This window comes from Otolemur garnettii, unplaced genomic scaffold (genome assembly GCF_000181295.1).
Source record: "Otolemur garnettii isolate 467f Iridium unplaced genomic scaffold, OtoGar3 scaffold00154, whole genome shotgun sequence".
Classification (NCBI taxonomy): Eukaryota; Metazoa; Chordata; class Mammalia; order Primates; family Galagidae; genus Otolemur; species Otolemur garnettii.
This window is the reverse complement of record NW_003852549.1, coordinates 3059366-3075512: the sequence shown is the minus strand read 5'-3', so window position 1 is coordinate 3075512 and position 16147 is coordinate 3059366. Positions and strand designations below refer to the sequence as shown.

At 41.0% G+C, this 16147-nt stretch overlaps 1 protein-coding gene and 1 non-coding gene across 2 annotated transcripts in view; both read left to right on the top strand.

Moving 5' to 3' along the window:
- The window catches only part of LHFPL6 (LHFPL tetraspan subfamily member 6), a 278107-nt gene that overhangs the window by 162456 nt on the left and 99504 nt on the right, over positions 1-16147 (top strand). The gene's annotated exons all lie outside the window — the stretch shown is intronic.
- Positions 12489-12595, top strand: LOC111728396. The gene has a single exon (XR_002775705.1). It is a non-coding gene; the product is annotated as a small nucleolar RNA U13 (small nucleolar RNA).

Here is a 16147-nt window from a genome sequence, read left to right as displayed (position 1 = left end):
AAAAAAAAACAAAACAAAGGTGAACTTCTTACCCCTCTTTGACGTCGTTTTTCTTTCCTCGTTTGTAATTACCCTATTTTTCTTTTCTCCCTGCCCTTTGCATGTGGCACCTGGGTCTGCTGGCTTTCACCGACCTCGCGTTCTTTCTCACATCTCTTATTTTTCTGTGGCTTTTCCATTCGTGCTGTTCAGTTCTTAGGCTTTTTCCATAACCTCTTCTCCTGGCAGGTTGTTGTTCTCCTGTTTTTTAAATTTCTTTTTCTTTTTGTCAGCTCTCTTTCTCCTGGGTGGGTGGCCCCTCTCCCTTCTCCCTTCTCAGCTTGCTCTCTTCCACTCCCTTCCCGCCCCAGCCTTCCTCTCCCTTTCTCCAAGGCTGACGGATGGCAGGCTGGGTATGTGTTACACGATTATGGGGTTTCTCCATTCTGCGATTGAATGTACCCAGAAACAACTGTTATTTTCTTTTTCTGATGAACACTTTTCCAAAAAATAAAAGCCACCGGATGACATTCAGAGTGGTGAAAAGTGCAGTTTGTTTGGGCAGGATTTCTGATCATTCTTCTCAAAATCTCAATTTCACTGTGCTATTTCCTGATAGTTGTCTATGTTATTTTCCATGTTAACAGGCAGTGGATATAGGAACGTTTATGTTATTTTAACTTTTATTTATTAAAGTATTTCATACAATAAAATTCAAGGGTGTGGCTTAAGCTTTTGTTTCTCTGGGGCAAATGCCTAGGAATGGAATTGCAAATATGGTAAGTGTACCTTTAATTTTTCTTTTTGGGGGGGCAGCACCTGTGGCTCAAAGGAGTAGGGCGCCGGCCCCATATGCTGGAGGTGGTGGGTTCAAATCCAGCCCCAGCCAAAAAAAAAAAAAAAAAAATTTATGCAATAGTTTTTTTTGTTTGTTTTTTTTTTTTTTTTTTGAGACAGAGTTTAATTTTGAGAGCCCTCTGTAGAGTGCTGTGGCCTCACAGCTCACAGCAAACTCAAACTCCCGGGCTCAAGTGATTCTCTTGCCTCAGCCCCCCAAGTAGTTGGGACTACAGGTGCCTGCCACAATGCCTGGCTGTTTTTGTTGTGGTTGTAGTTGTCCTTGTTGTTTAGGAGACCTAGGCCAGTTCTAACCTGCCAGCCCCTCTGTGTGTGTCTGGTGCTAATCACTGAGCTATTTAATAGTTCTGTCATTTGATATACCTTTAATTTTGTCAGAAATTGCTATACTGTGTCCATCATATCTGTACCATGACTTTGCCTTATAACCAGAAATGTATGAGAGTTCACGTTCCTCATCCTTCCCGGCACTTGGGTTGGTCTTTTTAACTACAGCTAGTTTAGTAGGTATGCGTAGTACATCACTGTGGTTTTAATTCACAGTTCTCTAATAGCAAGTGATATTGAACCTCTTTTCATGTTTTTATTGCCCATTTTATACCTTCTTTCATGAAGTGTCTGTTCAAATCTTTTGCTCATTATTAACTGGATTATCTCTTTTCTTGAATAATAAGAATACCTTAAATATTATGCATACAAGCTATTTGTTGGACATGGCGTTTTGCAAATATTTTATCTCAACTTGTGCTTGTAGTTTTGTTTTCTTAACTATATCTTTTAAATACAAAGTTTTTTTATTTTCATGTCCATTTCAACAATTCTCTCTCATAGTTTGTTCTTTAGAAATCACAAGAAATATTTTCCTACTGTATTTTCTTTTAACATTTTAGCTTATACTGAGATTCATAATCCATTTAACTTAATTTTTGAATGTAGTATAAGTTTCTTTTTTTTTTTTCCATACAGATATCCAGTTGATCCTGCACCATTTGTTGAAAAGTCTATTATTTCCCTCATTAAATTTCCTTGGTATCTTTGTCAAAAATTTATTAATATGGTGAATTACATTAATTGCCTTGCATTCCTGGGATAAACCCTACTTGGCCATGATATATGTATATAGTGTTCTAATTATGTTTGTTGAATTTAATTTGTTGATATTTTATTAAGAAATTTTTTGTGATTTTGTGTCTGCCTTTAGTTCTATTTTCTTACGATGTCATTAGCTTATTTTACTATCAGGCTGTCTCCTTAAATGAGTTGTGATGTGTTCCCTCTTACTCTGTTTTTAAAGAAGTTTCTTAGGATTGGTGTTATTTCTTTTCTTTTCTTTTCTTTTTCTTTGAGACAGAATCTCACTATGTCGCCCTGGGTAGAGTGCCGTGGTGTCACAGCTCACAGCAACCTCAAACTCTTGGGCATAAGCGATTCTCTTGCCTCAGCCTCCCAAGTAGCTGGGACAACAGGTGTCTGCCACAATGCCTGGCTATTTTTTGTTGCATTTGTTGTTGTTTAGCTGGCCCGGGCCAGGTTCAAACCTGCCAGCCTCGGTGTATGTGGCTGGCGCCATAAGCACTGTGCTGGGATTGACATTAGTTCTATATTTTGTTTTGAAATATAGAGGTGAACTCAATGAGAATAATATAGTTGGTATTGATATTCTCACGCTTCCCTCAGTGCTGTGCATCTCTGGGGTTGTTTTAGATTCTCAGGCCAAATGGTGTCATGAATTTCCTTCAAGCAAGGAAATACTTTGATGTCTTGACTTTTCCCAATTAATCAAAAGTGAAAATTTGTATTTCTACTATCTAATATCAACTTTTTCCAGATTTAGGAGTAAAGTCAAATCCTTGAGTAGTCGTTTTCTAAATAATCTTCTGAAATTTGGAAGAATGAACACATTTATCTCTAAAAAAGGCTTAGTTTTCTGCCAATTTGTAAGTTATCTCCAAAGATATTTGGCTGATGTTGGTTAATAAGCACTTGTGACACTTTTCTAGATGTGAGTCTCAATGCGTCAGCATCGGCCAGAGCCCTTAGGAACCTGGTGCCCTTCTCCTGTTTGTGGCAGGTGCTAGACGCCTCCTGTTTGCGGCCGGCACTAGACGCTTCCTGTTTGCGTCACTAGACGCTTCCTGTTTCCTCCTGAACCAGGCTGAGCACCACATTCCAGCTTTTATCCCCTCTAGCTTTTGGCAGTCAAAACCCTAAAATTCAATATATTTGTTTCCTGTGTTCTGTTCAAAAGATAATGATATGGATTTCAGAGGCACATATGCATTGAAATATATACAATACAGCTCATCAGAAATTTAATCAATTTTCTATGATTTCTTTATTTTTCCTATGTGTGTTTGTTTTTTTTTTCATTTTGTTGCATAATATTAACTTAAAAAAAAAAAAACAAAAACCTTGTCTCCCACATGGCAATCTTATTTGCCACTGATGACTAGACCAGATGAAGTACCTGCTCCGCAGCGTTTGGTAAACACGTTACATCTGCCATGAGAAGTAATGAGAGACAGGAAAGTCTCACTTCCTGGTGAAGGAAAATCAGATTGTTTTCCTCATAACCATGGCCCTTCCTTAGGCTTCTGAGCAGGAGTCACTGCGGCTGTGATAAGTTTATACACTCTCTCTAGAACTCATGAAACTCTAGGAATTTAGAATAAAGATCATTTTTGACAAAATGGAAAATGGGATCTGTTATCCAAATGATCTAAGTATTTTTACACTGAAAATAGTGATGGCATGTGAAAAGAAAGCCACCCCTTTGCTTTTCCGATTGGAGCCAAGTCTGTCTTTATAACTGGATGTTTCAGAGCGTGCTGTGGAAACCTTAGCTCTTTTGCTTCCTGTATTCTTCAGTGACTAACCCAGATTGTAGTTTGGGTTAAGGAGCCCGCTGCTGCCCCAGGTGGAGCACTCTTTATGGGCTGGGTGCTCAGTGCATTTTATTAAATGATTTAGACATGAAACAACTGAAACCCCTTGGCTTTTACTAACAAAATCTCCAAAGTGAAAATATTAAAAAGAAAAAATCTAAGGTCTCTCTCTTTCTCTCTCTACAGATATATATGTGTATATATATGTATATATGTTTATATATACCTACAATAACATCATTTATTTTTCCAAATGAGTGAAAATATTAGCTGTTATGTATATTGTGGCCCATTGGATGGAAATATCATGTCTTTATTGTTTAAACAGTATAAGGAAGCCAAAAGTGATGAATATGTATAATACATTCATCCCATCTACAAAAGGTAGCTCTTTTTTTTTTTTTTTTTGAGACAGAGTCTCAGTATGTCACCCTCGGTAGAGTGCCGTAATGTCACAGCTCACAGCAACCTCAAACTCTTGGGCTTAAGCGATTCTCTTGCCTCAGCCTCCCAAGTAGCTGGGATTACAGGTGCCTGCCACAACACCCGGCTACTTCTGTTGTTGTTGTTGTCATTGTTGTTTAGCAGAGACGGGGCGGGTTCGAGCCCACCAGCCGGCACCCTAACCACTGAGCATGGGCACCAGGCCTACAAAAGGTGGTTCTTTATCATATTGATGTTAATTCGGTGGTGCTAAGATGGAATTACAGAAAGAACTAAATATTACAGTGAACCCAACTCTCACCCAGGCATCCCTAGATTACATACGGAAACATTGTAGAGAAAATCTTCACCAACTCAGAAGATTGAGTTGGTGTTTTAAAGTTTTAACTACAGGTTTCGATAATAGCTTCATTTTTCCTGATTAATAACCTATCCTGCAGAAATCTAATAATTTAAAACAGAAAGAAATAAAAAGACTATACTGGTAATCTGAGATCTAATATTCCTTAAATTCTCAATTTTTCTTGAAAATCGGAAATCAAGGGGCTTTTTTGTTTTGGTTTGGGTTTTGTTTGCTTGCTTGTTTGAGACAGAGCCTTACTCTGTGGCCCTTGATAGAGTGCTGTGGCATCATCTTAGCTTACAGCAACCTCAAACTCTGGAGCTCAAGAGATCCTCTCGCCTTAGCCTCCTGTGTAGCTGGGGCTACAGGTGCTGGCCATAATTCCTGGCTAATTTTTCTATTTTTAGTAGAGACAGGGTCTTGAACTCCTGAGCTCAAGCAATCTGCCTGCCTCGGCCTCCCCAGGTATGAACCACCTCACCTGGCCAAATATCAGTTATTGCTTATCTCTAAGGATGAAGGGGAAGTGAGTTGGGCCATTCAAAGTAGTAATTCTGAAATCAATTGGATTTGCCTGGGGGACTAGGGAAGAGAACTCAATTGAAGTATGCCTAGGCAAACACACGTAGAAACTCAAAACCTTTGAGCCTCCACTTGACTTTGGCCTTATCCCAGTGCTCTCTGGTGGTTCTTGGCCGACTGTGTTGAAGAAAAAGTTAGATTCCTCTTTTCTTTAATCATATCACACCTTTGACTTGCTCTTTAAGTTCTCTCTCCAGATGTAGTAGTTTGTCTGTCTCATCCTACCTCCATTTCTGGTGTTGAATTAAAGAATGAATGAATGGACAGCCTCCCTAGGGAAGGCAAGCGACTCGGTCTAGACCTAGAAGTAGTGATGAGGTAAGAGTAGAAACATTATACTACCAGCCACGTGGCCTGAATTTCACTTAGCTTCTCATACAGACCGTACTACCAACCCTTGACTCCTTAACTGGGATAATAACACTTTGCTTGCCAATGTCAAATGTTTTTGCTTTTGTTTTAAGACAAAATCTCACTCTGTTGCCCAGGATAGGGTGCTCTGGTATCAGCATAGCTCAGAGCAACCTCAAATTCCTGTGTTCAAGGGATCTTCCGCCTCAGCCTCCCGAGTAGCTGGGACTACCAGTACCTACTGTGTAACACTTGGCTAATTTTTCTGTTTTTAGTAGAGATGGCGTCTTGTTCTTGATTAGGTGGTCTCGAGCTTCTGAGGTGAAGGGATCCTCCCAATTTGGCCTCCAAAAGTGCTAAGAGTATAGACATGAGCCACTGCACCCGGCCCAACATCAAATATTTTAATGAAAATTAAATAATCATGGGTGGCGCCTGTGGCTCAAAGGAGTAGGGTGCCAGCCCCATATGCTGGAGGTGGTGGGTTCAAACCTAGCCCCAGCCAAAAACTGCAAAAAAAAAAATAATAATAATAATAAAATTAAATAATCATTAATGTAAGATTTTTTTTAATTTAAGCACTGGGAACAATATGATACATACAATTTTTTATTTGTTTTCTGAGATAAAGTATCCTTAGGTGGAAGTCACTACATGAGGTTAAATGTCCATTCTGATATACTTCAAGGCTTACAATAAAAATACTATATAAGCTTAAATTGATGTAGCATAATTAGTCTTCATTAATTTGCCTGATGCTTGTTTTTTCCTTTTTTCTTTTGTACTCATGTCCACTCAATGATATGTTTCTTAGATATTTTCTTTGAATAAGCTAGCCTCGTTTTAATCCAGAACCACCAAGCCATCACTTAAATGTAGTCCTTCAAGTAAAGCCAGGAAAAATGTATTATTCTCTTGGGTGGAGGAATGACCCAACTCCCAAGGTAAGGCCAAAAAGAAAGGGCCTTGCACGTTTCCTCTGCCGTGTCTGCAGGTGAGTGAAGTCAGCAGGCTTTGCTGCATCTCTAGTGTTCATAAAAAGCTTCTGAAAGGTCAGGATTCCAGGGAGACTGTTTTTCCTGGCGTCTTGCTGTTCCCCAGGCTGCCTCTGGCACGTGCTTAGATTGCCTTTCTGGGTAGTAACAATAAGGTCACACTCTCTGGGGGGAGGAAACTGGGACAGATGGACAAAGGCAGAGGATGGCTCAGAACTGTAGAGAACAGGGCCAGCTAGGCAGGGGATGAGCATTACAAAGGGAAAGGGCCTGGATGTGCGGTCTTTTGCCTGCGTGGCCATCCCCATTAATACCGTCGATGGACGTGCCTCTTTTCAGTTCTCCTGCATTTATGCCCTGGCCGTTATTCCTGCTATTCTTGAGCTCTGAGTTACAGTCTTCAGCATCTCACCACCATTATTTGAAGGGGAGACTGAATGAGACAGCAGAGAAATGTGTGTGAGACGCCTGGTGTCGGGATCTGGTCACTGTAACCCTATCAAAGCCCTATCCCAAAGCCTTCCTGTCCCCTTGCGCCCTGACAGACACAGGAGACAGACAGCCTGGCGGGGCTTGTGAAGAAAGGGAGGAGCGTGTGCCCACTGCTCAGCTTCGGGTTTTAAGGCGTTACCGTAACACTGGGAGTCCTGGTTTTCCATTCCCTTTTACCAAGATGCAGCCGCCCTTTCCTCTCTCAGCTGGAAGCTGTCTTTGGAACTTGAGGATCTGTATCAGAAACTGGGCTCGATATGTCAGAATTTCTCTTTGAAGGGCAAACATTTCAAATATTAAGTTGTATTAGTACTCCATAATCTGGACAGGGTGAAGATTAGTTTTCAGTGCTGTTTTTCCTTTTTCTTTTTCTGTGAAGCTTTGTCTGGATTAAACCTCAGGTGTCCTGCAGCGTCTCACTTCCCTCTGCCGCCGGTGGGGAGTGGGACCAGCTGGTCGAATTCTAGTGACCTCATTTAAACTCTGTCTTGTACTCCTTTTTTTTTTTTTAACTAGATGGAGCTGTGCATAACACATTTTCTACACAAAGTTTTATTTCCTTTAATGTGCAGGGGTCCCCTGGGGGCTCAATGAAGTACATGTTGATTCAGTCCACAGCCTTGATCCAGAAATATTACTTAAGCTTGTCTATTTTCAAAAGAGCACCACACACATACACTCCTTGTAGCTTTACATGTCTGCTTTCTGTAGTTTTATTGCTAAACTTAGAATTTTTTCCCTAATATTTAACAGAAATTATTTGAATATGTACTTGAATCTTCAGGAATAGTAGTTAAGCGTGTAACTCAATAAAGCTTTAAAAAAACAGGAAAATAAAACCTATTTGGATCAACCCTACTTATGAGACTTACTGAAAAGATAATATCAGAGTAGAGGTGTGTGCTAACAGAGAACATGTGAGGACTTTAGCTGTCATCACGATGTCGAGCTTGGTGAGAAACACCTTTTACGTACCTTCCAAATGCACTACTTTAATCTTGTGAATAACATACATTCAGAAAACAAGTTCATTTAATACTGTAAAATAGTGCCAGCGTTGAGAATAGTGGCTTTTTGCAATTTTCTGTCTTTGACTGGGTTATATCATAAGTTGAATACAGGCTTGTTGTTTCTCAGGAAAGATTATCAGTGATTAATCAATCTTGATCTTCATAAATTGCAAAGCATACACCAAATTTGGAAGAAAATTTACTTATAATAAAATCATAATACCATTGATGTTTTTTCTTTTTATCATTGCAGATCACCCAATATCTTAATTGCTGCAGAATAAAACAGAAGTTTTTTGTTTTTTACCAGTAATACGAAAAAAAATTTTTTTTCCGTTGTTTCTGAAAACTATTTTTAGACCCCCTCTTTGCTAAATAAATAAGGAACCAAACAAAGTGGAGCTCATCACTGGGAAAAAAACCCTGACTATTTCTACTTCAGCTCTGGCCCACATTTCTGGGGGTGGGGACGGCGGTGACAAGCCAGTAACTGGTGTTTGGATCCCAGCTGTCTTCTGGGTAGTAAAAATAAAGTACTATACCTTATAAGTGTGAGTTAGAACAAAACTCTACATGGCAAATTTATGGTAATTGAGGATGCTAATATGTAGATGACCTTTCAAATATCAGTATTTTTAAAATCACTGTGATTTCCATTAGATTGGTGTTTTCTTTTTTAATTTTTTAAGTTTTTGAGACATAGTTTCAGTTTGTCACCCTCGGTAGAGTGCTGTGGCATCACAGCTCATAGCAACCTCAAACTCTTAGGCTTACGTGATTCTCTTGCCTCAGTCTCCCAAGTAGCTGGGACTACAGGTGCTCACCACAACGCCTGGCTATTCTTTTGAGAGACTAGGTCTTGCTCTGGCCCTGGCTCAGGCTGGTCTCAAAGTCATGAGCTCAGGCCACCTCCACCTCCCAGAGTGCTAGGATTATAGGCGTGAGCCACCATGCCCGGCTTAGATTGTTAATCATATTTTTTTATTCCAGGTCATATTCTTTTATTTGCTCATTCAACAGTATTTTTTAAGTAACTTTCATATGCCAGCGACAGGGACATTGTAAAGAATGGTGATCTGTGGTTGTTTTTCTTAAGACAATGTCTCTGTTGCCCAGGTTAGAGTACAGTGGTCTCATCATAACTCAACCCCAAACTCCTGGGCTCAAGTAATCTTCCTGCCTCAGCCTTCTGAGTAGCTAGGACTACAAGAGCATGCCGCAATGCCTGGCTAATTTTTTTTTGTTTTTTGACTATGTAATCCAAATATTTATTTATTTATTTTTATTTCAGATTAATATAAGAGCACACATGTTTAGGTTACATTGTTTTCATTTCTAAGGTAAAGTTCAAGTTGTAGTTCAGCCCTTCACCCTCACGCTGTGCACATTAGGTGAGATCCTGCCAGTCACCCTCCGTCTCCCTCCCCTCCTCCCCCATTAGAATGTACTTGTGTTTTTCTTTTGTGTGGGCATGTAGTTGTTTATATATTGGTGTCATAGGAATGTATTGAGTACATTGGATACTGTTTTTCCATTCTTGGGGTAGCCTTACTAAGAAGAACGTGTTTCAGCTCCATCCAGGTAAACACAGAAGATGTGAAGTCTCCGTCTTTTCTTATGGCTGAATAGTACTCCATGGTGCACATATACCACAACTTGTTAATCCATTCGTGAGTTGCTGGGCACACCACCACTACTTTTTTTTTTTTTTTTTTGCAGTTTTTGGCCAGGGCTGGGTTAGAACCCGCCACCTCTGGTATATGGGGCTGGTGCCCTACTCCTTGAGCCACAGGCACCGCCCACATACCACTATTTTTTCATAATTCCTAATTGATTCCACGTTCATTCACACTCTTGACCAGGACATATTAGGAAATACAGATTATAATTCTAACCCTTTATCACTGTGTAAGTAAAAATTACTGTTATTAATTTGCTAGATTTAGGACTAGTTGGTAATGTCTTTGATTTGCTATTAAACTGCATTTCAAACATATATGTGTTTAGTGCATATGTCAGAGTAATGGTCACTAAACACAGTAAGGAGTATCACTGGTCATTCAGTCCAGAGGCTCAGCTTCCAGTGGATCTGGACTTCTGTATCTGTAAATGCTACAGGCGTGAAATGCAATTGAAAACTCCCTTATAGCTGGGTGTTGTGGTGAGCACCTATAGTCCCAGCTACTCAAGAAGCTGAGGCAAGAGAGTCACCTAAGCCCAAGAGTTGGAGTTTGCTGTGAGCTGTGATTTCATAGCACTCTACTGAGGGCAACAAAATGAGACTCTGTCTCAAAAAAAGAAAAACAAAGACAAGGAAACTCCCTTGCACTGTGTGGTGAGTAGCACCCCCTTCGGTTCCATTAAAGCTAAAAACTGGAAATAAGTTTCCGTTTTTGCGTCTCCATGGTCGAGGCAGTTTGAGAAGCTCTGACAGCACGGGGGTCAGTTTCCCAGGTCAGATCGCTCATACTACATCTGCTTGCGTTGCTGGGCCAGGTCCCCACTGGCCAAATGCCCCTCAAGTTCCTTCCACTGCACATCTAATCTTATTAGTTTTTTTCCCGCTTAAAAAAAGAGTATTATTCTTATTTTTGTCCTGAAATAAACACATGAAGGAATTCATTATATCCTTCCAGCAAATGATTTCTATCATAGGCATTTAAAATATTTCCAAATGATCTTCTTGGATTAACCTCAGTAAATTAAAAAAATATTTCGCCTTTCTAAATTTAGAGTTCCCTCATGAATGATGGTTTGAACAACCAAAAATTCCATTAAAAAGAATTACAGCTATGTGATTTCTCTTAATGAGACTTTTTCATATCTAAATCTGGAATTACCACCAGACATGATTATGGCAGTTCTGTACATTAAATTGTGCACTATTTACAGAAAATGAAAGTAAACATCCTGGAATGAGTGAGGAATTTCTGTTGGGTTTAGTGCCTGCTCTTTCTTTTCATAATAACAGAATTTCATTAATGGGCCAAATTCTTTGGATAACATTGTTCAAAGTACACATCTCCGTTTGGTACATTTCCCCATTTTTCTGCCTGATGGATGGATGTGCATGATGACGTGTGGGCCAGATTCCTGCCCAGAAGCAGGTTGGGTGCCCAATGTTGTTTGGAACCAGAACGTTATCTTGTAATATTTAGGATCTAAGGCCAGCAGACGAAATCCTACTTAACTCAGAATGTACCCTGAGTAACAGTGCTGTCAAAGGTAGCCATCTACTTTTCATAGAAATAAAGTTCTTCAAGAACTTTATAAAGTTGCATTTTTGCTAAAGAACTTTATTTCTCTGAAAAGTCAGGCTTCTGAATTTAAAGGCAGCTGACCAATCTGCTCTTGCTGAGACTCTGCAGGTTCGAGATAGGTGCCCTCCCACCACTCCTGAGAAGCCAGATGGGACTCCACAGTTCTGAATGTGTGATTGCTGGGGCCTAGGCCGGGTTACAGTGAAGGAGAGTAGGAGCTTAGGGATAGAGTGGCACAAATCTTCTGGGTCAAGGGAATAGGACGAAGATAAGAGAGTGTGGACTGAGGGAGGAGGGATGGAAGAGCACCCCAGATGAGTGCCCTTCTCTTGCCTTTGTCCTTCTCCTTATGTTACATCTCACTTTCCAGCCCTTCTAAAATTAACAATAGTTTATGGAGGGTCGGCCAGGCCCAGTCTGGCATACTTGTAATCCCAGCACTCTGGAAAGCCGAGGCTGGTGGCTTGCTTGAGCTCAGGAGTTTGAGACCAGCCTAAGCAAGAGCAAGACCCTGTCTCTCCTAAAAATAGAAAAATTCATCAGGTGGTGTGGTGGGTGCCTGTAGTCCCAGCTACTAGGGAGGCTGAGGCAAGAGGATCACTTGAGCCCAGGAGTTTGCGGTTGCTATGAGTTATGATGCCGTATCACTCTACTTAAGGCAAAGAGTAAGACTCTGTCTCCAAAAAAAAAAAAAAAAAAAAAAGTGGTTTATGGAAGGTGGAGAACCAGGCAGAGGATGTATTTCTCTTTTCTTGTTCCTTTTCTGTTCCTCTCCTGCACTGCAAAAACTCAGTCAGCCCTTGACTGGCCTTGGCTCTGGTGAGACTGAGCCCCGTGTGCAGAGTGAGCTCAGTGCATCGCTGTAGAGGCCTGAGTCTAGCAGTGAGAGGCGAGGGGAGGAGTTTCTTCTTCCTGGCTGTCTGGGCTTGCAGAACGTATAGGGTATACATGTGTGGTGTTACTGTTTTTCATTTACAACACAAAATGTGAGGCCCTGTGTTCTCTCAAACTCGAGAAGGTCAGAAGGTCAGGTCTGATTTTCCCTGTGGGATAGAGTTTAGTGAATCTGATGAAAATTTGATAGTTTGACCAGGATTGCTTTTAAAGACCCTGATTCCCAGGTTGGATATATCAGTTTCAAAGCAGAAAAAGATGCAAAAAAGGAAAGGCAATATTTCTGCAAAAGAAAATTTTAAAAATTATTTTTTTCATCATAATTTCATCTGTTTCAAGATACACTGAGGTTCTGCACTATACGAAATGGAACACACTCACTGTCCATGCATGTGGTCCTTTGTGCTTTGCGAGTGTGATCACTGGGTTTTCACACTCAGGTGTGAGAGGTAACTTGTTATCCCTCAAACCTTATTATGATGGGCACATTGCCCATCTGATGTGAAAAAAGGGGGGAAAAAACCCAATAAGAGTACATATTCACTCTGTGCTTCTATAGAGGGTCAGCCCAGATTTGTGGTTGGAAAGGATTTGGCCTCTAATTTATTCATTTCGTCTGTGGCTAATTAACAGACCTGGTTAGAATGCAGCCCTTGGGAATGTAAGGTCAAGGGTCCAGCTCCTTGTAGATGAGTTTGTCTTCTCTGGTTTGTGGTTATTGATTACACTCCTAATCCCCATTCAGGTGACTTGCAATTATGTTATCAATTTCAGAGGATTGGGTGCAGATAAATCAAAGAAAAACCTTTACCAGAGCAAATTTATTACATAGAGTTGATGGGTCAAAATAGCATGCTAGTTACATCATGAAGTTTGCTGTTGGACAGGACCTGAATGAACATCCCGGATTTACTACTTTAGTGGGGTGCTCTGAGCAAGATGCTTTACTTCCCGAAGTCTTAGCTTCTCTTTCTACAAAATGAGGATGATCTCAGCCTTATAGGGAAGCTTTGAAGATTGCTGAGATCGTAATACGCCCTGTTACCTCCTGGGTAGGGCCTGATCCTTGTTTGCACAGACCCAGCCTTCTCTGCTCTGTAGAGGTGGCTAGTACTGTCTCCTGCTGCAGGCCAGGAGAGCTGCTGGTGGGCTAACTTGTTACGATTTCATTTATTTCATAGCACCTTTAAAGTCAATGGTTCTGAGTGGTGGGAGTTACAGAGCACAGGAAAGGACTGGTGTCTCACAGAAACGTGTGTGAAAGATAACAGGCTTTTTTTGTTGGGGGGAATCGTGTTGATGGGCTTCAAGCAGTTTGTGAATCCCCATATTTCTTCTACTTTACCAGGGCCTTCCAGTCAGTTTTAGTACTGAAATCATTTTCCAGTTCGTGCTGCTGAGTAACTACCTGTTCTGCTTCTTTCCTCATTTGTAACTTTGTTCCTCTCCTGGGAGAGTGTTGGAGGTAATAAGTATCATAAAGAAGACTTGGCATACAAATTATAAATAAAATCAATAAAAACATGATGGAATGACGCTTTTGAATTCTCATTCTAAGATTATTAGCTCTTTTTTTTTTTTTTTTTGGTGGAGAGAAAAATGCAAATGTGATGCTAATTGTGAAGATCCATCTGTTATACTCAAAGCACCACAGGAAAGCGAAGCCTGGACAGAAAGCTCTTCTGCAGTCCTTTGCCATCTCTGAAGACTCATTTCCACCAGGCTGTTGCCATTTCAGACACACTTTGGTGTCCTCTAAGGAAGTGCGTCGTCTTAAAAGACTCTGTTGCTGTTTGAAAGGCCAGGTTATTCTGACACACCGATCTTTTTTTTGTTTTATTCTGCTGTACCAAATATGTACTTAGTGGACAATTAAATAATTATTTGGAAAATAATTGAGTAAATTATGAAAAGCCAATATTAGGTAACTATCAACCCCTTAGTACTTGTTCAGAATATCTGTTTCTTTTAACACCCTTGCCTAACAAGACATTCTGAAGAATATTTTAACAAAGATGTGTTGAAATCTGTTCTCTTTTGGACTGAGCACTCTCCTGGTAATTTTGATCACGTCCAGTTTAGTAACAGGGTAGGTAATTAATCTGACTTCTCTCCCCTGGGTTTTTTAATTTGTAAAGTCAAAAGAGTTATTTTCAATAAGTCTTTAGAAGTTCCAGAGTTAAAGAACCTAACTTTGTTAAAGCCCGTGTTCTTTTTTCTGTGTGATATGACACTATATGGCTAAAGATAGAGATTTATAAGGTATTGGTGTAAAGGGACTTACTACTTTCTTCTGCTGTAACAGAATACCACGTGCTGAGTAATTTACAAACAACAGCAGTTTATTTGGGTCACAGTTCTGGAGGCTGGGGTGTCGGAGACAGAGGACGCGCCCATGAGGGCTTTTTCGCTACATCATAATAAGGCAGAAGACATCACACAGCAAAAATGTGCACAAGAGGTGGCAAGAGAGGACTGGACTTGCTTTTATAACAAACCCACTCTCAGTAGCAAACACCATTCCCGAAGACAGGACCAAGGCCCCTCGTAAAGGCCCCACCTCTCCACGCTGCTGCACTGGGGATTCAGTGCCCAGCACATGAACTTTGGGGGGCATATTCAAACCATCACACCGGCCCATCAGGTCCTCCTCACATGTTAAACACATTTATTTTCTCACAATAATTCCCAAAGTCTTAATTTGTTCCAAGAATTCGAAAGTCCCAAGTTCAGCTTTTTATCTAAATCAGATATGAGTGGGGCTCAAGGCACATTCATCTAGACACAGATTTCCTCCAGCTGTGAGTCTGTGAACTTCCAGAATACGGTGGAGGGACAGGCATAAGATTGCACAGGGGGCAGAGCTGGGCCGCTACAGGAGCCCTGCCCCTGCAGCTTCGCTGGGCTCAGTCCACACAGTGGCTTTCTCAGTTTGGAGCCTTATGCCCACAGCTTCCTCAGGCTGGAGCTGCACACCGGTGACCCGATCCTTCTGTGGTTTTAGGGCTGCCCCATACCCCTGGCCCCACTAGCCCTTGTCCTTGTGGGGACTCCCTGGACAGTGGCTTTGCCTCTGTGACAAATCTTTGCCTAGGCTCCCAAGCTCCTATTCACAACATCCTTTGAAATCTAGATGGAAGCTGCCGTGGTCACATAACTCTTAAGTTCTGTGTGCCTGCAGAATTAGCTGTGTGTGGACATTGTGTAGACTTACGGCTTGTACCTTCTAAAGTGGCAAACCACACTTGGGCCCACTTGAGCAGCCAAGGGGTGCTACCCCAGAGTTCAAGGAGCAGAGTGCCAAGGCAGCTCAGCCTTGTGAATGCCGGGGTCCCACAAGGGAGGACCTCCCCAGACACCTTCTTCTCAAGGTTCTAGTTTGCCCTGGATTTCTCTGAAATGCCTTGTGGGTCATTCTCAAATTGTCTTGATGAATAGAACCTGGCTGTCTTCTATCCATGTTAATCTCTAGCAAATGGTCACTTGGCCACACACACCCTTAGCATTTCCTCCCAAATGCGCTTTTTAATCTTTATATGGCCCAACTGAGTTTCCATATTTTTCCATTCTACTTCCTTGTAAATGATAAGTTCCAATTTTAAATCATTGCTCTTTAAATCACTTCTCTTTTCTTTCATTTTACTTTAAGCAGCCAAAGTAGGCAGTCAGCACCTCGAATGCTTTCCTGGATAGGTATTTCTTCTCCCAGATATCCTAGGTCATCACTTTTTTCTTCTGCCTCCCCCAAAGGCCTAGGACACCACACAACTCCACAAAGTTCATCATGACCATACAGCAAGGATGGATGGCCTTTGCTTCAAATGTGGGCAGAGCTGAGACCATTCATAATGCCCGGAGCTCATTACATCAGCCTTCAGTTGGGCAAAATCATCTCACACAAAGCCGATTTTATAGTCAGTTGTTGAATATTTGATATAATTCATTGAATATTGTACTAAAAGTGAAAACAGAATTGTTTTATAGGCTCTCAGAGCATTCCTTCTATTGAATGTGTTTCTTTTGCACCATTGTGAAGTTGAAAAATCATTAAGTC